Here is a 24773-nt window from a genome sequence, read left to right as displayed (position 1 = left end):
TGGAGGAAGCTCACAAGACCATGTACTCAATTCACCCTGGCAGCACAAAAATGTATATGGATATGAAACCCTACTACTCGTGGCCAACAGTGAAGCTCGATATTGCAAAGTATGTGGCCGTGTTTGTGACGTGTGCGAGGTTTAAGGCACAACATCAAAAACCATATGGGAGTTTAGAACCTTTACCTGTACCCATGGGTAAATGCGAAGACATCACCATGGATTTTGTGACTAAACTTCCTAGTACGAAAAGCGGTCACAACATGATTTTGTTGGATTAGGTGTCTAAGTTCATAACTATTCCTGGAATGTACATGACCCGGTTAGCATGGTCCATTTGGGTTGCATGGAATTGCAACACTTGGATAAACTAAATGAGAGAAAGGATACTTAAGGTTTATTAATATATTAAAAGTTCTAATATATTAATAATATAATTTAGTTAGTATTGATCAAAGAATTAATTTGGAATTAATTAAGTGATCAAAAAGAGACTAATTAAATATATGGGTTGATGTGTAAATCATCTATTCTTGTATAGTGGCCTAATGATCTATGGTTTGTGTGGATTGAGCTAAAACCCATACGGTGCTCTATGGATAGTCCATGGAGGTTACAAACCCATGGATCATGGAATTTGGAAAGCCATGTCAATTAGGGCTTACATTAAGTAACCCTACTTGTGACATAACTATATAAAGACCACATGCTAAGAAAAATCATACTAAGAAGCTTAGAACAAGAGGGCTAGCCGAATTTTGAGTGTTAGTGAACTTCTCTCAAGGTTATTCTAAGTGTTGTGGTGTTGTGTGAGACATTTGAGGCATCACACTTGAAGTGCTAGGCTCACAAGGTTCTCAAGGAATCCAAACAACAAAAGGTATGTTCTTCTACTACCTATTATGTTTCAAAGTTCCCCATGCCATGCTAGTTAAGTCAAGAACCTTGGAAAATCAAATTTGCATGTATCTTAGTAAAACATAGATCCAAGGTCTCTAGGGTTGCATGTACACCTTAGGAGTGTTATGCTCAAAACCCTTCAGTGGTATTAGAGCCTAGGCTTGTTTTCTTGATACTTGATGCAAACTTGTTGAAAAAACTCAAGAATATGCAATCTGCTGAGTGGACTCGCCGAGTCCATGGGGGGAATCGACGAGTCCATGCATATCTTCAACCAACTCGCCGAGTCAGTTCATGCACTCGACGAGTTCGCATGTTAGAGTGCAGTTTTTTGAGTTTTGCTGCTGGAAATGGACTAGAAACATTACCCTAAACTGTTTTGGTGTTTTAAAACTTGTTTAGATGGTGTAATGGTTATGCTAATCCATTTACAATGGCTAATATCAAAATTCCATGTTTTATATGTGTTAATATGATTCTTGAAATTTTGATATGAGTGTTCATGTTCTTATGAGTTATTGTTAGATCATAGGAATTATTTGCTTAATTGTTTAATGATTAATTCTTGATCAATTATGTGTTTTAACGGAATCCATAATTTGTCCTCAAGTTATGGATTACCAAAAGTCACTCTTTTAAAGTCCATTATGAAACACATAGGTTACATAAAATGAACAGTCTCTCATTTTAATAAACCATTAACTCATAAGTTATGGAAGATGAAAAGTTTTGAAAGTTACAAAACTTGCCCTCAAGTTTTGGAACCTGTAAAGTCACTTTAAAAACTTTAGTTCAATCCCTAGAATTTTAAAAGTTAAAATTCAACCCTTATACATTATAATATTATAAGTTAGTACTATATATATATATATATATATATATATATATATATATATATATATATATATATATATATATATATATATATAGAGGTGGGTTCAATTGAGAAAAGAAAAAAGGTTGAGAATGGGGGAATCATTCTCAGCCACTCATTTATATAAGCATAAAAAGACACGGTGACAAACTTGTAAATATGTTAATAACCTTCAATGTCAAATACGTAACTATAGAGATTTCGATAACAGTTCGTTCATCCTCAAAATTTCTCCTCCAACCTTCAACAATCATCCAAATTTCGTAGATAGGAGGTTCGTCGTTCAAGACAAATTCGCAACCCGAATTCATCAATTTCATCGATTTGTTAAAGTTTGGAACTGGAATTTCCTAGATTCGCAAACGAAATCAGTTGGAATCGGAATTTCTTCGCTGTTCATAAAATTGGAATCGGAGTTCTTGACTCACAGTCATGGTCGACATTGAAGGACTCAGAATCGATACTCACAGGTTCCCAATCTGATTTTCGGAAATCAAAATCAAAATGAGAAATCGATCAGACATAGGTGTCGTATCTGAAGTTGAAATCGGATGTATATGATGATTTGGAATTGATAACTTGATGTTTTTTAACATTTTTAAAATAGTTAACTTGTATGCACTCCAACTGTTTGATGAAATGCATAAAGTAAATTACCACGTTATATTCATATATGAATATGTTTTCTCGCTTGAATCAGTATATGATTATTAAAACAAAAAAACGAATATGCAAGTCTAGATGTTATTCATATGTGAATAACATATAAAAATTATATATATTTGTGAAAACACATTGTAATATTCATATGTGAATATACTGTGTAATATTCATAGGTGAATATATCATCTAATATTCACAAGTGAATATACTATGTATTATTCACATATGATATACCTTGTAATACTATGTAACATTCAGATATGAAAATATTATATAATATTCATAAGTGAATATACCATCTAATATTCACAAGTGAATATACTATGTAATATTCACAAGTGAATGAATCGTCTAATATTTAAATATGAATATACTATGTTTAGTATATGCTATATTCATATATGAATGATACTTAAAATGTAAAAAAAAAATTAATCATAGTTTTTATTCATAAGTGAATAACGAATGTACTGGAGAAAAAAACTTGATTCATTTTTATTCACGTATGAATAACGATAGCTGAAAATATCAAAAAAATAAATTTTTTATTTTATTTTAAAACTATATCAATATGGATGTCTATTTGTAGAGAATAAAAAATCATGAATTTTGGTATATTTAAAATAATTTTTCGATAAAATTAGCTTCTTAAAAATTAAAAAAAAAACGAAAAAGACTATGTTTTTGTATATATTAAGGTAATGATTAGCATAGTTTAAGGAAATATGTTTTGTTGGAAAACACATGTCTATTCTTTTTCCATTTCCGCTGGTACGACGGAGGCTTTTGCGGCAAAAATAAATGAGTGGCTGAGAATGATTCCCCCATTCTCAACCTTTTTTTTTCTCAATTGAACTTTCCCCTATATATATATATATATATATATATATATATATATATATATATATATATATATGCAAACAAGTCGTTTTACCATTAGTATGCCTCATTCACGAAGCCAGTCTATAAGGGGGGTATACGGTTGTTTACTATAAAATGGCAGCTTAATGGGTGTCCACTCTGATTGGTGGAGGGTCGTTAGGCGAATGGGTAGGACAATGTCTTTAAATCCTCATTAAAAGTATGATGAATATAAAGTAACTAATTGCTTTTATAAATTCCCAATCTTAGTTACTTTAGGAAAATGTGAATAAGGTGCTAACCCATGAAATTACACTTTGCACTTTGCTTAAAGTCGTTAGTGGAGCGTGTGTGGTTAACTGACACACTAACATGGAATTAAAAAGGTAGGAAAAGGGTGGCTTAGGTTTATCATAGGTCGGTGGAGCGCATGTGGTTAACCGGCACATCGATTGAGTGATAAACGTTAGGAGTACCAAATAATTTGCATGGTTACCACACCTTGTTTTGTGATCCTTGGCATCCCAGTCACAAAACGTGAAGGGCGCAGTCGAGATTGAAACATGCCATTTAAAGGTTCAATGAATCTCAAAGAATCTAGGAGTTTCAAAATCAATTAAAACCTAATAATTTATTTCGTTTTTCATGGTGGAAATTGGTGAATCGTCATTCACCTACCTTCAAATATTTTATAGCTTGGATTATGGCGTCCCTCTTCTAAGTTATAAAATATTGTGTTGGGTTCTAACCTTAATATTACATTTTGGTGTCTTATTAAGGACTAGCTTTATATCTAATCTAAACTTGTCCTTCTTCTTTTACAGATGCCTTCTAACAATGTTGGTTCTGGCTTAAACCCTACCGGCTCCTTCTCTATCATGAACCTTTGTGGGAGAGTCATCTTAGATGGTTCCAAATTTATGGATTAGATCCGGAACATCATGATGGTCACTCGGTACGAGGACAAAGAATATGTCCTCGATAATAAGCTGAAGGAACTTGATGAGTCGTCTGCTACTCCTGAGGAGATCGTTGAATTCCGGACTCATGAGAGAGATGCCACGAAAGTGGCATGTATCAAGTTGGCCACGATGACAACCAAGCTCCAAAAGTCCTATGATGACTATTACCCTTTTAAGATGCACCAGAATTTGATGGACCGCTACCATCAAAGTACTCGTCAAGAGAGGTATGACATCATCTGATCCATGATAACAACCCGAATGAAGGATGGTGAACCCATTACCGGCCACTTACAGAAAATGCAAAGGTATGTGGACCGGTTGTTGAAGCTAAATGTGAACTTCCTTGAGGATTTGGCAATTGAAATCATTTTGCACTCCTTACCTTCTTGTTTTGATCAATTTCGAATGACATACCACATGAAGAAGGAGGAAGTTACACTCAGAAACCTTCAAGGACTCTTGAAGACCACCGAAAGTGGTCTCAAGGGTAAATCGGTTGTTACCACTCCTACTCCTACCGCGACCCCTATCTTAGCAATTAGGCAAGGAAAATGGAAGAAGTGGAAGAGCCCTTCGAAGGGTACCAAGGGAAATTCCCTTGATGACTCCTCTTCAAGTGGAACCAAGAAAGGTTCTGTCACTCCTTCTGCCAACCCTAAAGAGGTTGAATGCTTTTATTGCCATGAAAAGTCACATTGGAAGCGAAACTGCCCAAAGTTGCTGGAAGATGCTAAGGATGGGAAAGTGAAACCCAACCATGCAGATATTTACACTATATTGTCTAATAACTCACCCTATTTTAACTCTTGGGTCCTTCATACAGGTTGTGGTATTCACATATGTTCTGATTTGTAGGGACTAAGAAGAAGTGAGAATGTGGAGCATGGGAAGATAAACTTAATCATGGAGAATAGGAAAGCTTCACCTGTCACCAAGATTGGAGTTTATACTTTGTTGCTAAGTAGTGGGTTAACATTGGATTTGAATAAATGTTGTTACTCGTCTGAAATGGCGAGAAATATTATTTCCTTTCATGCTTTGTACAAACAAGGGTTTACCTTTACTTTTGATAATGAATGTGGTGGTATTAATGCTTTCTTTAATAATGTTCTTTATTTTAAATCATTACCTTGTGATAGTGTGTATGAAGCTGTGTCAGTTGTAGATAACCTACGAAATATTGTGTTGTGTATTAATTCTTCCACTAACTTGGATAAAGCATCATTGTGGCATTATCGTCTTGGACATATAACCAAGAAACGCATAGGCCAACTCCAAAAGGATGGAGTCTTGGAGTCATTTTACCTAAAGTCGGATGATAGTTCTGAATCTTGTCAACTTGGAAAAATGACAAAATTACCCTTCACTGGTTCTTGTGCTAGGGGTGAAGGTTTGTTGGATTTGGTACACACGGATGTGTGTGGACCCTTCAGAATCGCCACAAGGGATGCTAACCACTTCTATGTGACTTTTACTAATGATTATAGTAGATATGGATATGTCTACTTAATCCAGCATAAGTCAGAGAGCTTTGAAAAGTTAAAAGAGTTTAAGTAGGAAGTGGAGAATCAATTGGGCAGGAAAATTAAGATGCTTCAATCCGATCGAGGTGGTGAGTATCTTAGTACAAAGTTCCTTGACTATCTTAAGGAATGCGAGATTGTCTCATAACTGACACCTCCCAGGACACCGCAACTTAATGGTATGGCTGAGAGGCATAATCGAACCTTGTTGGACATGGTTCATTCCATGATGAGTCGATCTTCGCTACCAATCTCATTATTTGGGTATGCCTTTGAGACTACCGTCCATATCCTTCATCAAGTCCCTACAAAGAAGGTTGTCAAAACACCTCACGAGATGTGGACTGGAAAAGTTCCCAATCTAGACCACATCAAGATTTGGGGTTGCGAGGCTTTCGTGAGGCGTGAGACTCACGATAAGCTTGAACCTCAAAGTGAGAGGTGTATTTTCATCAGCAACCCACATAAATCCTTTGGTTACCTCTTCTACAGACCCAGTGATAATGTGGTCTTTGTAGCAAGTAGGGGAGTATTAAGAGAGAGAGAGAGAGAGAGTTCATAAGCCAATGAAACAGTAGGAGGCTAATTGACCTTGAAGAAATTCAAGAGTCAATTGGTGAAGGAACCTCAAACCCTAGCAATCAACCTGAGGAGGAAACTCATGTTGATCCGACAGATGAGTCTGTACCTTTGAGGCATTCCACGAGAGTTAGGAATGCACCTAAGCATTACTATGGTTTCCATATTACTGGGGAAGGTGATACACTTATCAGTGATAATACACTGTTAAATCTGGGTAAACCTAACGGCTACACGGAAGCCATGGCAGGCCCTGAGGCTGCTAAATGGAAAGAGGCTATGGACAACGAGATACAGTCCATGTATGGCAATCAAGTTTGGAACTTGGCTGACAATATACCAGGTTGTAAGACTGACATGGATGGTAATGTACACACTTATAAAGCACAACTGGTTGCAAAGGGCTTTTCTCAAACTCCGGGAGTTGATTATGATGAGACCTTTTCACCAGTAGCAATGATTAAGTCTATTAGGGTTATGTTAGCCATTGCCGCATTTCATGATTATGAAATATGACAAATGGATGTCAAAACCGCTTTACTTAATGGAAAGTTGGTTGTGGATGTTTACATGAGTCAGCCAGAGGGTTTTGTCAGCACAGAGTATCCTAATAGAGTGTGTAAGCTTGAGAAATCCATTTATGGATTGAAACAAGCACCCCGCAGATGGAATCTTTGTTTAGATGAGAAAGTCAAAGAGTTTGGTTTTCCGACGAGCGAAGATGAATCTTGTGTATTGTCAAGGCTAGTGGGAGTATAGTTAGCTTTTCGGTATTGTATGTGGATGACATACTACTTATAGGAAATAACATCCTAACTCTGCAGGAAGTGAAACCCTGGCTTGGGAAGTGTTTTGCTATGAAGGACCTTGGAGAAGCTGCCTATATCCTAGGGATAAGAATTTTGAGAGACATGAGTAAGAGACTAATTGGACTTAGTAAAAGTGCTTACTTGGATAAGGTGCTAAATAGATTCAGCATGCAGAATTCCAAGAAAGGAGAATTGCCGATCTAGAGTAACGCCAGACTAAGTAAGACTCAAAGCCCGAGTACAGAGGATGAGATAGCTGAGATGAGTCGAGTACCATATGATTTCGTTGTAGGCTCGATCATGTATGTAATAGTGAAAGTGTAGTTGCCTTAGCCAAGGAGCCAAGGGATCACGGAAGATCCAGACACATCGACAGGAAATACCATTTCATTAGAAATTGAATAGAAGGAATCCTCGTGGATAAGAGGGTATCATCGGATGAGAACCCAACAGATCCCCTCACGAAGGGACTAGGTAGGGTTAAGCATCTTCAACATGCGAGGCACATAGGAATGAAGGATGATATTAGTTTTAGTAATTAGATAGAAATGAAATGTGTAAATTGTAATTGACATTTGATGATAAATAAAATTTGTTATTTATTTATAGGTATAAGTGTTGCTATCTTCTATCGATCGTTTACTATCATTTCATTTATCATGTTTTGACTTCTAGAATAATTATGTTATGGTATATCATATTATTCAAATTCTCCACAGTCGGTCATATATTGGAAGTAGATATGAATTAAGACTATCATAAGTTGGCTTATAGATGTCTAAGAAGTTGGACATAGCAAGAGTTGCTACAATACTCATGAGTGCCCATAAGTTTTGCGTATTGAATTTAACCCACGCTCATTTGTATCACTTCATGGACTTTATCTCGAGTGATCATGAGACGGTAATATCATATAAGTCTTCAAACCTAGAGATATGAGTTGTTGACCATGATTTGGTTATACAAGGATTGCACGAAAATGCATTGGTAACTTGATGTTATAAAACGTGACTTTGTGTATGATTCAACAAGTAGTAGAACAAGTATATGAGTCGAAGTTTATCTATTCCTTCTTGGATTAGAAGTGATATATGGGCCCCTAGATGATTTGTTGTGACCTATGTACCGGCCCTGGTCAAAACTAAATTGATGTGTTCGATTAAGTTCTATGTCAAACAAATCAGAAACGGGAAACAAACTGCTAGACAATAATTAAGCCATTGTTCCATGTATTTTTCCGGTTGATATCTAGAACAGAGGACTCTATGATCACTTATCTTAAATGGCGTATCATCTTCATCTCAGTTCCGAGAGACCTTGAAAGAACTACGATTGTTGATTAGTTCCTGAAGTCATTCTTGTAGTTATAGTTATTAGAATTATCCAAGTGGGAGACTGTTGGATTAGGTATCTAAGTTCATAGTTATTCCTAGAATGTACTTAACCCGGTTAGCATGGTCCATTTGGGTTGCATGGCATTGCAACACTTGGATAGAATAAATGAGAGAAAGGACACTTAAGGTTTATTAATATATGACAAAATTGCAAAAATGGTCCCTGTGGTTGGCAAAATTTTGAATTTTTGATCCAAAATGAAATGTAGTGCACCACTGGTCCAATTTTAGATACCTTGTGTGGTTTTGATCCATACGATTTTATTTTCTTGTGTTTTCGGTCCACATCCCACCTAAAATAACTAATATACCCCTTAAATAATTATATTTTAATTTCTTTTATTTATATTCTTATTCTTATAATAAAATAAAAAACAAAATAAACCCACCACACACACACACTCTCTCTCTCTCTCTCTCTCTCTCTCTCTCTCTCTCTCTTTATCTGCCATCATAATAGCCTCATTTCTCACACTTGTCTTCTCCTCCCATCAAACAAACTCTACCGAACCCCCACCTTCCTGCCTTGTTCCACCCGACCATTCTTCTGTCCACCTTCCCTTCGAGTTTCATCGTTGGATGTCGCCTCCGTTCTTCTTTCTTCGAGTGAACCAAGGTCGTCTATTCTGCTACTTTGTGTCTCTAAGATCGATGCCGAAGACGAGGAAAAACACAAAGGGTCACCGGTCTCGAAGAATCTGCATATTTTATCGGGAATGAGGAAGGAAAAATGGAGGTGAGGGTAGGATTGGATGTTTATGTTGGACAATGGTGGCAGTCAATGGTGATGGTGGCTAACGGTGGTAGCAATCGGTGGTGATGGTGACGACCGCTAGTGGTGATATATTCTTTCTTGAAGGTGTGTGTGCGTTTTTGTTGAGAGAGAGGGAAAGAGAAATGGTGGGTAGACCTTTTTCTTAAGTTAAAAAAATATATATTAAATGAAATCATATGTTTCTGCAATTAAAGAAAATTAAAAATATAAGTAACAAGGGAAAAATTGTCTTTTCAAGTGTATAGGGACCAAAAAAACAGAAAGGTCTAAAACCGGACCAGTGGTGCACCAACATTTCGTTTTGTACCCAAACTACATAATTTTGCCAACCACAGGGGCCATTTTTTGCAATTTTGTCTTAATATATCATAAGTTCCAATATATTAATAATATTCTTTAGTTAGTATTCATCAAAGATTTAATTTGGATTTAATTAAGTGATCAAAAAGAGACTAATTAAATATATGGGGTTGATTTTGTAAATCTTCTATTCATGTATAGTGGGCTAATGATCCATGGTTTGTGTGGATTGGGCTAAAACCCATAAGGTGCTCCATGGATAGTCCATGGAGGTTACAAACCCATAGATCATGGAATATGGACATCCATGTCAATTAGGGTTTACATGGAGTAACCCTACTTGTCACACAACTATATAAAGACCCCATGCTAAGTGAAATCGGACTTAGAAGTGTAGAACAAGAGGGCTAGCCAAATTTTGAGTGTTAGTGAACTTCTCTCAAGTTTATTCTAAGTCTTGTGGTGTTGTGTGAGTCATTTGAGGCATCACACTCGAGGTGCTAGGCTCACAAGGTTCTCAAGGAATCCAAACAACAAAAGGTATGTTCTTCTACTTGCTATTATGTTTCACAGTTCCCCATACCATGCTAGTTAAGTCAAGAACCTTGGAAAATCAAATTTGCATGTATCTTAGTAAAACATAGATCCAAGGTTTTTAAGGTTGCATGTATACCTTAGGAGTGTTAGAATGCTCAAAACCCTTCAGATTTGGGAGGCCGTTGATCGGTTTACTAAAAGTGTACATTTCTTAGCAGCTAATGAGAAGTGGTCTATGGATAAACTTGCTAATGCTTATGTGAAGGAGATAATGAGACTTCACAGTGTTCCATTAACGATTGTATCAGATCGTGATAGTCATTTCTTGTCAAGGTTTTGAAGAAGTCTACAAGAGGAATTGGGTACGAATTTTTTTTTAAGTACAGCTTACCATTCGCAAACTGATGGTCAGAGAGAATGAACGATTCAAACATTGGAGGATATGCTGAGAGATTTACCCTGGAATTCTAAGGTAATTAGGATGAACATTTACCTCTGGTAGAATTTTCCTATAATAATAGTTTCGACTCGAGCATTAAGATGGCCCCTTATCAAGCTTTGTATCGAAAAAAGTGTCGAACGTTGTCATGTTGGCTTGAAGTTGGAGAAAAGAAGTTTATGGGACCCGAGATAGTCCATCAGACTGCTGAAAAGTTAAAAGTGATCAAGGAAAGGATGTTAGCATCTCAGGATTGTCAAAAGAGCTATGCTGACAAGAAAAGAAAACTAATAACATTCGAAGTTGGAGATTCGGTTTTACTTAAAGTCTCGCCGTGGAAGGGACTTATAAGATTTGGTAAAAGGGGAAAGTTGAGTCCAATGTTTATTGGACCGTTTAAAGTTTTTCAGAGGATTGGGAACCATGCTTACAAGCTAGAACTAGCAGAAGAACATTTACCTCTGGTAGAATTTTCCTATAATAATAGTTTCGACTCGAGCATTAAGATGGCACCTTATCAAGCTTTGTATGGAAACAAGTGTCGAACACTGTCATGTTGGCTTGAAGTTGGAGAAAAGCAGTTTATGGGACCCGAGATAGTCCATCAGACCGCTGAAAAGTTAAAAGTGATCAGGGAAAGGATGTTAGCATCTCAGGATTGTCAAAAGAGCTATGCTGACAAGAAAAGAAAACTGATAACATTCGAAGTTGGATATTCGGTTTTACTTAAAGTCTCACCGTGGAAGGGACTTATAAGATTTGGTAAAAGGGGAAAGTTGAGTCCAATGTTTATTGGACCGTTTAAAGTTTTTCAGAGGATTGGGAACCATGCTTACAAGCTAGAACTAGCAGAAGAACATTTACCTCTGGTAGAATTTTCCTATAATAATAGTTTCGACTCGAGCATTAAGATGGCACCTTATCAAGCTTTGTATGGAAACAAGTGTCGAACGCTGTCATGTTGGCTTGAAGTTGGAGAAAAGCAGTTTATGGGACCCGAGATAGTCCATCAGACTGCTGAAAAGTTAAAAGTGATCAGGGAAAGGATGTTAGCATCTCAAGATTATGAAAAGAGCTATGCTGACAAGAAAAGAAAACTGATAACATTCGAAGTTGGAGATTCTGTTTTACTTAAAGTCTCGCCGTGGAAGGGACTTATAAGATTTGGTAAAAGGGGAAAGTTGAGTCCAATGTTTATTGGACCGTTTAAAGTTTTTCAGAGGATTGGGAACCATGCTTACAAGCTAGAACTAGCAGAAGAACTCCATGGTATTTATAACACTTTCCACATATGTTATTTGAGGGAGTTCACAGGAGAATTTCCCGACATAATTCCAATTTCTGAATTAAGGTTAGATGAAAGCAAGAGGTTAATCAAAGAACCAGAGGAAATACTGACTGTAAGACTAAGAAGTTGTGATGCAAGGTGGTCGAATTAGTGCTTGTGCGATGGAAACATGCGAATGGGCCAAATCTCACCTGGGAAACAGAGAGTGACATGATGAGTCGCTACCCGTATTTGTTTGTTGATGTATGATTCCAGGGACGGAATCATCCTAAGAGGGAGAGAATTGTAACGCCCCTGTTTCTAGGCCAAAGCATAAATTATGATGTAATAGTCAACGTCAATCTTTGTAACTCGTTTTAAAGTAATAAAGAGGAATTATGTGAATATTATGTGAACTATGTGCTTATTTACTTAATTATTATGATTTAATGAATTAAGGATAAAAATAAGTGTCAAAAAAAATATTAGATAATCTCGATATCTAAGAATGAAGTTGTAGTGGTCGAAACAAGGATTTCAGAGATATAAAGAATAATGAAATCTGAGTTATAACGAAGAAATTATGACCTGTCGAAGTTTCGCGACAAAACCGGCACAACGTTGTGTGACGTAAAAAGTGAATTTACGATAAAGTGCGTTTTAGCCTTAACGGTCTAAATGAAAGTCATAGTATTCATTAAACCGAGAGCATCCATAAAAAGAATGTCTAAATCTGACTTCGTATGAGGAAGTTATGAATTATCTAAGATTTGACATTGAAGTATGCAGCCCAAAACTCGAATTTTAGATCCAGTGATTTTTAGCAAAAAAAAATCTAAACGAGAATCGAATATCTTGTTGATAGTAGTTCAACGGTAAAAAGAGAGACGAAAACGGATGTCGGATGAAGAAGTTATGAATTTTTAACGGACTTTTCCTATGCCGGCCTGTTAAAAATATAACTTTAAAAATAAAATCAGAATTAGCTGACGGAGTCTAAACGAAAGTTGTAGAGCTGAATTTCACCTACGCGTGGATATAAAGAACATGAAAAACGGAGTTTGTATGCGAAAGTAACGAATTTTTGAAGTTTTGGGCACAAACTTCGAGGTTGGTCCAAGGGAGTACGCCCGACGTACCAAAGGAGTACGGCCAACGTACTCATGTTCACGGTCCATAATTGGCAACATATCCTACTCCACTGCATTAGAGACATATGTTCGTAGGTTTAAGACATCCGGTACAATCCTTTAGTACGCCCCGCGTACTCGATGTATACCTAACGTACTGGTTGAAGAGGGAGTACGCCCAACGTACTCTAAAGTTACGCTCAGCATAACTCAGGTATCCAGCTACCATAAATTGCACCCGATGCCATCCGATTTAGGGTTGCAAACTTTCATTCTCCCACCCTATACTTTCTCTTATATTACAAAATTTACACCCAAGCCTAAAATTCTATCCTAGCATCATAAACAAGCCCCGGAGAGCCTGAGAAAAAGAGTTTTCGAGCTGAAACTCTTCCCACGTGAAGGTTGGTTTTTGAGTAAACACCCAGGTTTCATCTGAAAAGATTATTTTAAGAGACGAGGTGCTGCCTAATTATCGTCTTAACAAGTGAGTGTGTAGTCACTTTCACCTTACACATAGATATGAAGTATTTTATATAAAATACGTGCTATGTGTAATTATATTGTTTGTTTATTTAAGATGGGTGTTGAATGAATATTTTATATAGGTTTTAAAATGATTTAAATTGTATATGTATTTTTATCTACAACTATGTTGGGTATAACATGAGTAGATGAAATAGTTGGTGTGTGTTAAAATGATGAGAGGCCTCGATGTTGTTGCTGTTGTTCTAGTCATCTAGCGGAGTATAGATGACGACCACAGACTTTTCTAGACAGCCCAGTGGAACCCTGGCAGGCTCTCAACCTGTAGGTATTTGTGAACGATGTGTTCACCGGTGTACTCCATCCCCCTCATGGTTGCCTTACGGACATTTATGGATGAGGAATCCCCTTAGCAGTATTGTCCATCCCGATGATGATCCTTAGGCTAGGTCCCTTGTATAGGTGTTTAGGGACGTAAAGTGAGGATAACGGGAACGGATAATCAGGGTTATTGTTGATTGATAAAATTAATAAATTTATTTTGGATTGATAAATTTATTGTTGAGACATGAAATTAATAAATTTATTTTTGTTAATGAAATTAGTAAATTTATTATTTGTGGTTTGAAAACCAGATATCCAAGCCTGACCCACTCAGCTTTTTATATTACAGGTGGTGGACCCAAAGCATAATTTGGATGGTGAAGAGAGATTTTTTGGATTATAGACCGGTAGTTGTAAATAACTGTTGTAAGGCTTATAATATACTGTTTATGCTTTTGATCTACATTGGAAGATGACATCCCGAGGTTTTATTATATAATGAAAATATATTTATTTAAGAAATAATTTGATAAAATTTTATTATATTTTGTTTTGGGAACAAATTCCGCAACATCTTTTGGAAGATTACACTGATTTTATTTTAATAGCATAAGCTAAATCGGTCTTTTCTTGCCGAGAAATTGGGGAAGTCACAGAAGATGTAACTAATGAGACAACTGTTCCAATTGTGTCAAAAGTAACCACAATTCCACGAATCCTTGAAGATCAAGTGTATGAAGAGACGAAGCAATTTGACAAAATCATGAAAGAAAAAGATTCTCATTTTCTTGAACCTAATTATGTGGTTTATCCAAACTTCAAATGCACAGATGATGTTGTTTTTCCCAACCAAGTTTTCATGACAACAAGAAATGGATAAAGTGTGAAACCAGAGATATCTAAACTAGTTGAAGAGGATAACAAGAAAGTTTCGAAGGAAGGTTTCTTTTCAAATCAAAGCACCATTAAAAACAATCTTACTAGAAATTCATACACATTTCAACATCAAAAGCCAAGTCGAACTTGGGTGGTTAAAACTGAAACGTTAAAACCAGAAAAACAAACAATTACTAATATTTCAGAAACAACTATAGAAAAAGGTCAAACTCAAAAGGAAAATGTTCAAAATATTTCAAAAGAAAATGGTATTTCGATGAATAAAGCAAGAAACAAAGCTTATTGGAAGACTTATGTGTCCAAAAATAAATAACAAAATCTTTTGTCCAAAAACACTAAAAATGAAAAAGTGATAAACAAAAAAGGTTATAAAAGAAAAGAATGAATCTATTAAGTCAAATTCACACAATGTCTCTTTTGTCAAAAAGACTCAAGTTTCCAAATTATCAAAACCTCAGAATGTGTTTTCAAAACATAAGGAACAAATTTTAAGCTCAAAACAAAAGACTAATGTTCAAACTTCTTATCATGAAAGTTATGTGAAAAGTCAACAAACGAAGGGTTTTGGTCCTAATTTTCAAAATCAAAGGTTTTCTCAAAAAAACTTTCAAAGAAGAGATTTTAAATCAACTGAACAAAAGAGTTATCATCGTGTTCCTCATAAAAATAAATTTTTGAATGAACAAAAAGTTTTCCAAAGAAACAATGTTGGTATCACAATAAGTTCCAAAATCGATATACACCTTTTGGTTCAAAGAAAGATCCAACAAGAAATTTTGAGACATTAAAAGTTCAAGGAAAAAGTAATGAACCTTTCAAGCCTGATCCAACTTCGTTTCCAAACCCACCCTAAAAAAAAAAGTAAACTCCTTATTCGTTAAAGGAAGAACGAATGTGAAGAGTATCAATCATTGGCTGGAAGGAAAAGGTCGAAAATTTCAGTTTGGGAAATTCTCTTAAGAACAGATTAAGGATGCATATAAGAATTATCTGAATGAATCGTCAAATGCTAGTTCATTTTTGAAAGATTCTAATCTTTCTGTTCAAAAGTGTTGATATGTTTCGAAAAAGAGTGGTCTAGAGAAAGAAAGCAAGATGTCTGAGGAAAAGGTCAATGTTGATTCTACACCTTCGAATGATTACATCTCGATACCCTTGAGTAATAATGTGGACTTAATTGACAGTGTCAAAACTAAAGTTTGTAACTGGATTATAGTTTCATCATTACATCTAGCATTTTGTTCTAATAACCAAGGACTCAAACAGTCTTGGGGACCTAAATTTTTTTAATTGATCACAGGTTTTATGCGAAGAGCAATATGATGAAAAATGGTATATCGACGGTGAGTGCTCTCGTCACATGATTGGGAAGAAGGAATATTTGCAATATTTTAGAAGCTTAGAATGCAGGTGTGGTGAAATTCAGAAACAACAACAAATGAAAAGTAAAAGGCTATGGCAAATTTTAAAATGGAAAGTTTACTATCAACAAAGTTGCATATTATTTGATTAGTGTTTCACAACTTGTTGTAGGCACAGGTAATCAAGTTGTCTTTAACAAAGAAGGAAGTGTCATATCCAATATAGAATCAAAAGAAGTGCTTCTCAAGTCAAAGCGACATGGTGATATGTGTACACTTGACATCAAACCGATTGTTGGTTTTCCTTCTTTGTGTCTACTTTCGAAGGCATCATTTGATATTAGCTGGCTTTGGCATCGAAGACTGTCTCACTTAAATACCTAAAATTTAAACAAACTGGTGATAAAAGATCTTGTTCAAGGTTTATCTGTACTTAAATTTGGTAATGATTCTTTATGTGTAGCTTGCGAACAAGGGAAACAATATCGACAAGGTCATCTGATTTTGATTGATTCGAAGATCATTGAACCTCTGGAACTTCTTCATATTGACTTATGTGGACCTTCGACAGTTGAAACTCTCAACAAGAAAAGGTACATTTTGGTAATAGTCGATGATTTTTCTAGGTTTATTTGGATATATTTTCTTCGTTTGAAATAAAAAACATCTCAAGTAATAAATGAGTTCATCAAACACATCGAATTAAGTTTGAAGAAGAATGTTTGCAAAATTAAAAGTGATAATGGAGCAGAATTCAAAAGCAAAGTGTTAGATACATTTTTTTGCTAATAAAGGGATTTCGCACAATTTTTCTTCACCTTACACAACTCAGAAAAATGGTGTTGTCGAAAAGAGAAATCCTTCACTTTGCGAAGCAGCCAGGATGATGCTAAGATATGTGAATCTTCCTTAATATCTATGGGATGAAGCTATGTCTATTGCTTGTTTTACTCAAAATCGGTCTTTTATTCATAGAAGATTCGATATCACCACTTATGAAATCATTAACAACAGGAAACCAAATACAAATCTTGAGGGGGAGCATCATTCACATGATCCAATTGTTGAGTGGGAGCATAATGGGTCCTTACCAAATCCTGTAAGTGATGTTTTTCATGATGTTGCTGATTATATGTCGAATGAAGGAGATGTATTGGAGATTGATGAAGAATTCGAAGATGCACCATTGGATTTTGATCCAACATATCCTCTGATGGATAAATGGACAAAAAGTCATCCACTTGAACAAATTCTTGGTGATCCACAAGCTAGTGTATTAACGAGAGCTCAAATTTGTGCCAAGAATGAGATACTTAATACTCACTAGGAATTTTGCATGTTCAATGTTTTTATTTCAAAAATCGAACCTAATAATGTCAAGATTGTTATGGAACACTTAGATTGGGTTGATGCAATGCAATCTGAATTGTCTGAATTCGAAAAAACAAGGTTTGGAGATTAGTTCCTAAAAGAAAGTGGTTTCAATTGTTGGGTTAAATTTGATTTTCAAAAATAAAACTGACAAAGATGGTAGTATTGTTCGAAATAAGGCTAGGCTTGTAATAAAAGGTTATTCGCAACAAGAAGGTGTAGATTATGAAGAAAGCTTCGCCCCTGTCGCAAGACTCGAGGCTGTTCGAATATTTTTAGCCTATACAACACACAAGGACTTTGATTTCTATCAAATGGATGTTAAATGTGCATTTCTCAATGGAGAACTCGAAGAAATGGTTTATGTTGTACAACCTCCAGGTTTGGTAAATGCAGAATATCCTAATCATTATTATATCTTAGATAAAGATGTTTATGGGTTAAAACAAGCACTAAGAGCATGGTATGCAACACTTACCAATTTCTTAAAACAATCCAAATTTAAACAAGGATTAATTGATCACACATTATTTTAAAAGAAATTTAGGAATCATATTATGCTTGTTCAAATTTTTGTTGATGATATTATTTTTGGCTCTACTGACCCTGCTTTGTCTAGTGAATTCGAAAATCTGATGAAAAGTCAATTTGAGATGAGCATGATGGGGAAGATAAACAACTTTCTAGGTCTAAACATTCTTCAAAGCAGAGAAGGAATTTTCATAAATCAAGAGAAGTATACAAAGAATTTGCTTGAAAAGTTTGGCATGACGAACAGTACAAAATTGAGAGTACCGATGGCTGTTGGAACAAGGTTGAATCCTTCGTTGGACAAACCAGCCGTCGATATCACATTATATCGAAGTATGATAGGTTCTTTAATTTACCTTACATAAAGTAGGCTTGATATCATGTTCTATGTTTGTAATTGTGCTAGGTACCAATCATATCCTAGAGAACCTCATCTTACATCGGTGAATAATATTCTACGCTATCTCAAGGGCACAATTTTGTTAGGACTTTGGTATCCTTCGAAAATAAGGTTTTTCATACAAGATTTTTCCGATGCTGACCTTGGTGGGTGTCAAGTAGATCGAAAAAGCACAAGTGTCGGATGTCAACTTTTGGTTGGGAAGCTTGTGAGCTGGCAATTGAAGAAACAGACATGTGTTTCAATATCCACAACAAAAGCAGAGTATGTAGCTGCTGCTGCTTGCACCTCGTTAATCATATGGATTCAAAGTCAACTGCATGATTATGTAATCAACATGAAGAAAATTCCATTGTATTGTAATTCACAAAGCGCCATACTCATTTGTCACAATCTTGTGCAACATTCGAAAACCAAGCATATCGCTCTTTGCTATCACTTTATAAAAGATCATGTCAATGATGGAAATATCAAAGTTCACTTTGTAAAAACCACTAATCAGCTTGCTGATATTTTTACAAAGCCATTAGATGCAAAATCATGAGAATTTTGGCAGGTCTTGGTATGATCGAAGGAGGTTACGTACCTGAAAAAGTTTTGAATGTTTGAAAAGCAAAAATGGAGTACAGTTGTCGTGTCAAAGGTTACTATTCATAGTCAACGCTTCAACATGCTTCGCTTTTGACATTGGCGATTATCGTGTTTTCAAAAATCTTCGTTACTTTAGTTTTGTTCGTTAGTTGTCTAATTTTAATTTTGTTGCTAAAATCAAAAACTCCAAAAAGATTTTTTTTTCTTTCTTTCAAAAATCAAAAACACACAAAAAAAATTCGTTATTTCTGTTTTTTTTTTCAAATATCCAAAAATCCAAAAATATGTTGTTTTATCTTTTGAGTGTGCAGTTTTATCACGAAGATTTTTGAAGATTATTTCTTGCTGATCCTTTCTGGGAAAGGTATACTTTCGCAACTTTGTCCTAGTTAAATTGTCCCTAGAAGCATGTTGCAACAAGTCAACCCAAGGCTCCAAGACTCAAGGTTTTCGAAGCCTTAATGAATTTCTCATTCTGAGGGTTCTTCCCAGTTAGGCAATATTATTCTTAGTCAATGAGCTACCATACTCTACTCAACGAAGTTTAGATTTTTTTGCTTGGTCCATAAACATGGCAGTGGTACATTCGAAACTTTTGCCAAAATCTTTTTCATCCTAATGTTCTTTCACTATCACACACAATGACATATGTCCAAGAGATTCCTGGAATAAACCAATCAGGGATTAGACATATCAAAAATTTGTGTTTATGATCTAACATCATGAGACCATGATGAAAGTGAAACCCAAATTGTCGAACCTTCAAAAGGAATTGACGGGGAACTTTGTTCCAGAATTAACAGAAGAATTGTTTCAGTACCATACTCAATACTCAAAATCATATTCATTCTTTTTGAGTGGTCTTGATCAAATGTTCGAAACCCACGACATTTGTTACCCAACAAGATCCAGCTATAAATTATTTTTGAATATGATTTCTGTCTAAGTATTTTTCTATATCTTTGGTACTTATAAAAAGTTTCAATGCGTACTCGTCACTGACTACATTGGTCAAACAGGTCATTTTGTTTACAAATGGTCACTCTTATGTTGAGATGTGTCTTGTAACAAAAAATTTCAGCCACTTTCAATAATTTTCTACAAGTAGTCGATTGTATTTCACGGGAAACCATACAAGAAATTTAACTTCTCTCTTGAGGTTAAATGAAGTGATCTTTTCCTGGGATCCTCCTGCCTTTGTGTCGAAATTCTTTTGACATCACAAAATCCAAATGTTGTTTAACTTGCTTCTTATCTTTTTATTTGGATCACATTGCACTCACGAAATCCTTAAGGTTCTGAGTAAAACCAACTCAGGTTGATGATTCCGAAATTCTGGCATATGACTTCGCTTTTCAACCCAAAAGTGAATGAGCCCAACCTCCACTCCGAAGGTTTCCGACGGTTCTCATTCTCTTGAGGCAGGTGAACAGACTGTGGTATGTGACGTTTTGTGATGATCACTTTTTCAGGCGTGGCTACTTTTTAGGAGTAATGGTCCAATTTTCTAGGTGATAAGTCAGCTTCATTTAATGCTGAAACCTCTTCCATTCAAATTCATAATCACCTATAAATACAGCTTTTGGGGTACATTCCAATTTTACGCATTCTAAACATCCCCAATTACAAAGAACTCTTTGTCTTCCTCATTCCTTCTGAAAACCCTAACAATGGCTGTTGCTAACACCTTTGATCATCCATCCTAAACCACCGATGATATCATGTCGCAACGAATAATGAAGATACAAAATACAAATTTTCAGGTTCAAGCTAATGTTTCATTATATCCCGAAGAACTCAAGATGTTTATCGTGGAACTTCAAAACTCTGTGTTATCCAAGGTGATTTTTGATGCGTTTGTTGTACCAGAATCCTAGTTATCTATTGCTGGGTCGACTGAAACTTACAGCAAGACTCTAAACACGGTAACTTTCTCTTTGATGAATGACAAGAAATATCGCCTTTCTAAGAAGAATTTTGCTCAAATTCTTAGTATCCCAAACACTGAACCTTTTTACAAAGTCACAAATGAACAAGTGATCCACATATTCAATGAGATGGGTTATCAGCCTCCTCTCATGAAGATTAGTGAATTCAAGAAGTCATGTTTACCCTGTTTGTGGAACTTCTTCTTTGAGATTTACCTTCGTTGTCTAACTAGTAGAACTGTGGGGTTAGACAAAGGATGATTGGTGGTATATGCACTAGTAGCAGGGTTATATTCTGATCTCTAGGTGGATTATGTGACTCAATTATGGAATGAGTTCGTTAAAAGTGTTGCAAACACTAATGTTGTCGATGACATCTCATGTGCTCGATACTGGAGCATTATTTTGAAGTTTGCTTATAAAAAAGAGGGGATTGCAATTCCTGAGAATGAAGAAACTGTGGAATTTTTGATGTTTCAATTTACAAAAACTGTTGAAGATGACGGTGAAAACTTTCCTGCTGTGGCTCGTATCCCTGATGCGACGCTTAAAAAGGTTGATGCTACTCATCCGGTGTTGGTGAAATATTTGCAATCTATTAATTCGGATATCATTACTGGTGTCTTGTTAACTCCTTATGTTGGTCCTTCGAAGAAGAAGAAGGGATCAAAGAAACCTGTAGTTGAAAGTCCTTCGAAGCCATCACCATCCAAAGTTGAACAGGTGGTTAAACCTAAAAAGACAAAACATAATGAGCCACCTCCAATCGTTGTTCAGAAACCTGAAAAGGAATCAAAGAACACTATTGTTTCGAAGCCTCTTATAACTAAAGCTTCTCAACCAGAGATTGAAGTTATACCTTCGAAAACAAGGATCTTAAGGAGATTAACGAAAATGGCGCATCGACCTTCTCATTCACTTGACATGTCATATTCTTTTTCTTCGAAATTTACCACGAAGCATCATGTTACTAGTAAAGGTTTTATGATTCGGGAAGTTCCTATTCCTGTTTCACCTGCTTCGTGAAATAGGGTTGCTAAAAACATCGCACAGCCGATTTCGAAGAAAAGGCGAAAGTTTATTCTTGAAGATTCTCAAAAAGACATTGATGTGCCAGAAATGCCAATCTAGGAGACTACTGTTCCATCACCTCTGAGGAATTCTGCAGTTAAGTCGAATATCGAGGAGAGTGCAAATTCTGGTGGCAATGTGAAGACATCGGATGTGGACACAACCACCAATCTGGGCGATTCTACAAATGTTTCAACTCCTAAGCAGACGATTGTCATACCACCCAAGGTGTCAAATGTGGAATCAAGTTTTGAGGAGGTATCCACCTTAGACATCACTACAAACATATCTAATATGGATGAAAATGTTAACATGGGTGAAGGAGATTCTCATAATGAAGCTTCCAAAGATTAGGATAAGTCTAATCTTATTGTTTCCTCAACTTTCGAAACTTCTACCATTGATACTTCCACTTCATTACTACCATTTATTTCCACGGTTCCCACAGTTAAACATTCACCCACATTCGATAACATTCTCAATCAAACAATTAATTCTTTGTTTTCATCTCAATCCACTGATCCACCTATCACCCATGAAGGAGAAGAGGACCCGAATGATGAAGGAAATGAGTTTGATGGTACCTTTGCTTCTATCGAGTTTGATCTGGAGGAGGAAAATATTCTAGATAATATGTCACTCACTGGCAAGCAATTTAAAATTCTCAACAGAAAGCTTAATTCACTTTTACAAATTCAAGTTGATGGGGAAATAAGCATTCGGTATCAAGTCTTGAAATTGACTTAATGTTGAAACGTTATCAAAGTCGACTTTTAGAAGCAATCAATGACGTGGATATTAATAACTAGAAAAGGGTGAAGACTCAATCTTCTACTTTTAATTCTTATTTGTTGGACTTAAAAGCTGCTGAAAGGGAAAGACATATCTTGTTTATTCAAGATGTGAAGAAAGTTCGTGAAGATGTGAATTTAAAAATTCAGGAACTCAGGGATGACATGGTGAAAGAGGTTGAAGTTGTACATCATGATTATGCCTATCTTCATCAAAAAGTTGATCTTCTTGCTGATGTGGTGAAAAAATTTGACAAGTTGTACGAAGATCTTAATCCAAAGGTTGAGTAGATGGTTACTGAAGATGTTCAAGGTTTTTCGACCATTAATCAGTTACTGGTTGAATTATAAGGTCTTGTGTTGAAGACAAGTTTGGTCTCCTCTTCGTTAATCACTCCTGAAGTTCTATCTGAGAAGTTTTCCTTGCTAGAATCCTCGATTCAAAAGGAGTTAGCCCTATTATCCAAATTTTTGGAAATTATGCCAACGGATGCCCCACCTGTTTTCACAGGGGTGCAAGGGGGTCACGATTTGGAACTGGAGGTAGCTCATCAAATAAAAATGATAAAGATGCGGAGGTTGTGGGTAAAGTTTGTTCAACTCAAATTCCTACTTCATTGATAATTGTTTCTATAATTTCATCTTCCACAACGACTACAGTAAAGCCTATCACAAAAGGAGTTGTTATTGGTGGTTCTGCTATCGGAGGGTCAAGTTCGAAACCTCCTCTTACCACATAACAGTTACAAAGTAGAGGAAAAGGTATATTGCATGAAACCATAAATGAGGAAAAGAAAGCTGCTGTGGAACAATAGATAGAAAAACAAAGGAAAATTCAAAGCATTCTTCGATTAAGGGGAAACGATCCACCTGGTTTAAACGAAGGTGATCCAGCTAAACATTATAACTATGAATATATCGAAACTATAGATTGGTCAAGGTAGATGCATTCTTTTAGTAAAACTCCAAAAAATATTTATGATATTGAAAACACTGAGTTTAACCAATTAGATTTTCCAATAAATCTGATGATGTTTCGAGATGAGAAATTTGAGCTGGCCAACAACTTCGAAGATAAAGAAGAGTTTCGAAGAATGAAGTATTGTTTTCATTCAGTTTTGGGGAAAACAAAGATGTTGTACGGTCATCATTCAAGATAGTTCGAGTTCTTAACGTATCCAAAGATGTTCTATTCGAGGGTATGTTACAAAATTATCGATATTTTGCAGTCAGGGCAAATAATGTGGTGATTGACGTTTCAGTTGCTGACTTTCCTCCTATGAATCTTTATGATTTTTTAATTGTGGCAAAGATCTTAAAGTCAGTAGATTTTTCGAAACTTCAAACTATTAACAAAGAAGATTTTATCATTGGTTTTGAACATCTGAAAGTCTTTATTGATGGTTATTATGGAGCTCTTGCTGAAACTAATATTGATTTGGCTACAACAATGGGAAGAAGGTTTTTGTTATGTTGAGAGAAAAACTTGAGACACACTTGAATCAATGTTAGAACAATTATAGTTGCGGAATAGTTAATCTCAAAGGATCTAAAAGATCAACAATAATAAGTTAACGAGTTAGATAGTTAGATAGTTAGTTTCGGAAATGTAAGGAAATATAAATGACAACATGTGATATATCAAGTAAACACATAAGTTGATTCATAACATGGAATGCATTAACACCAAGTTAGTGAGTGAGATCAAGCTTAGTGACAAAGTCACAAATGACTTGCTCCGAAGAGGAATAATATTTAGTTATGTTCTAGAGGATTTTGAGAGTAAGAAGAGATATGCGATGCGTAATAGAGAGATGTAATAAATAGACTTGAAGATTGTTCTGATAGATTATATTAACTGTGAAAGAATGAGATCTATATGTAGAGAATCTAGAATTACATAGGATCAACTCTCTAAGAGTAGCCATGCAAGACATACTAGACAATAGAGAGTATTACAGAAAAGTAGACCTCTTTAACTTTTCTTCACCTATCAAGTTTAGGGA

Source organism: Lactuca serriola, chromosome 2, assembly GCF_051521515.1.
Source record: "Lactuca serriola cultivar US96UC23 chromosome 2, Lser_US96UC23_V15, whole genome shotgun sequence".
Classification (NCBI taxonomy): domain Eukaryota; kingdom Viridiplantae; phylum Streptophyta; class Magnoliopsida; order Asterales; family Asteraceae; genus Lactuca; species Lactuca serriola.
The sequence above is the reverse complement of the archived record's forward strand: the minus strand, read 5'-3'. Positions refer to the sequence as shown.